The following is a 2,331-nucleotide window of genomic DNA, read 5'->3' as shown; positions in this document are numbered from 1 at the left end:
TTTGATTAAATACACAGTTATGGTAAGGATTAATTGTTGATCGAATTTTAAATACATTTTAATTTGATTTCGATAAATATTTTCTTAAAGAGATTTTATTGAATAAAGAAATGAAATATTTTGTTTTTCAGAAAAACACGAAGATTTGTGACCAATTACATGTGACAGAAATAATATTGTAGATTGTCAAATGTAAATTGTGTCCTTTTAGAAAACGATTTTGCCAGCATTGCGCTTTAGTTTGTTGAAGTTGAAAGTATAAAGTGGTACAAGATGCATTGATTTTGGCACAGTATCTTGGGATAAGATAGAACCACTACTGATAGAATATTCTGGTATGAAATATATTGATTTTTTTAGTAAAATATTCAAACAAGGAAATATATTAAAATTAAAAGATAAAACAATCACATTTACAAATTTTTTTTTACAAAATTCATATTGATTCAAACATTTAATCAAAAAAAAAAGAAATTTTAATGCCATCATATAATATTGAAATTACATTCCAAAAAGACACAATTTTCAATTGAAATGTATTTCAACGATTAACCCTTTGCGATTTAAACTTTATACTTCTTTCGATTCTTTTTTAGCATTAATATTTAATATTTATGGAATATTTAACTACAATATTTCATATAAAATATATTTCCTTTTTCATGATAACATAATTAAATATCAACCAGTTGGAATAAAACATTGAGTGTTGCTCAAGGATTGCAAAGGGTTAACACCAATATTAATATTAACACCGATATAAAAATTGAGAAAAAAAAGGATATTCTTTTTCTTAAAACATAAGAATCGACGATCCAGGGTCCATCGCGATATAATAACAAATTCTTCCCAACAGACAGCACCACTTTCATTCACGATTCTCAGCTACAATAACTTCTACGCGACTACGACACGTTTGAATAAAAAACTTTGCTTATTAACCAAGCTCTTCCAATGTTGCTCCTCCGCAAATTTTTCTATCTTTTAAAATGATTCAAACCTTCAATGATTCAATGATTCTCCTCTGATCGATCAAACATCGAACAACTAACACATTTCTTATCGGCAAAGAGGAAAGTGAAAATCGTTTCGAGAAGAAGCAACGCTCGAAGAGCCATCACGACTGATTAATGTCATCGGGATTACCTTGAGATTATCGATAATCATTTCATCGAGAATACTTATCATTTCATCAATACTGAATTTGTATTGACATTTATCGATCATTTATAAATTGATTATAATATTTTTTTCATACTTAATGATTTATTACACGTAGAAATAAATGCGCAAGGAAACTTACCATCGATTATAACGATATATAATAAGATGGCCATTTAAGATTAAGATAGATTGATAAGAAAAGAACGAAATATCGATGGACAATAATACCATCATTACATTGAGAATTTATAATATTAATCGGCCAGAATCCCGATATCTGGAAGATAATATCGATGGAAAAAAAAAAAAAAGAAAGCATTCTCGATGAAATGGCGATTGGTAATCCGAAGAATAGTCCTTTAGCTTCGTGCTACATTGCTTTCTCGAGTCCGGAAGACGCAGATCGCGAGCACGATTTCTGAATATATAATTTGTTCCTCTACTGTTTCTGCACGATTCTGAAAAAGAAGCGGCAACCGTGATTCGTTTCTTCGTTCGAACAAACGATTAAGCTTTTTTATTTTATTCGCACGGCTAAGTCTTCTACCCTGTGTACATTTCGCGCGAATATACGCAAGAAAGGGAAAAATAGAGAGAAAGAGAGAGGGGGAGAGAGAGAGAGAGGGAGGGAGGGAGAAGGAGATTCGATTTCGATATCACACTTTCACTATTTTTTTTTTTTTCTATTTTTTCTTTTTTTTTTTCGTGCAATTTATTGTGCGATCGCACTTTCGAATTTCTATTTTCTGAAGAATGGAAAATCCTTTTGAAAGGAAAGTTTTATGCTCTGTGTTGGAACAAATTCTGAAAATGTTGTGAAATCTTTTTTCTTTTTTTTTTTTTTTCCTTAATTTCTTCCTCTTCTTCTTCTTCTTTTCTTCGTCATTTGTTTCAGGCATACTTTCTCATACTTTCAAAGGCGGTCTCGATATCTTACGCGGAAATTGTTTTGGCTTGATCGATGTAAAAAAAGGAGGAAGGGGCGGGGTGGTTTGAAAAGGACCAAGGGAAAATCGGCACACAGAGAAAGATTCCGAGAGAGACTTTCTTTCTTGGCCATTCACACCACTCATTCTCTCGCACAAAATCAATTCACTCGTGTATAAACTGACCTCGTCCATACAAATGTATTTTTGACTTTCTGTTTTTTTCGTCTTTTCACTTTTT

This window comes from Apis mellifera, linkage group LG2 (assembly GCF_003254395.2).
Source record: "Apis mellifera strain DH4 linkage group LG2, Amel_HAv3.1, whole genome shotgun sequence".
Taxonomy (NCBI): domain Eukaryota; kingdom Metazoa; phylum Arthropoda; class Insecta; order Hymenoptera; family Apidae; genus Apis; species Apis mellifera.
This window is presented reverse-complemented; position numbering follows the sequence as displayed.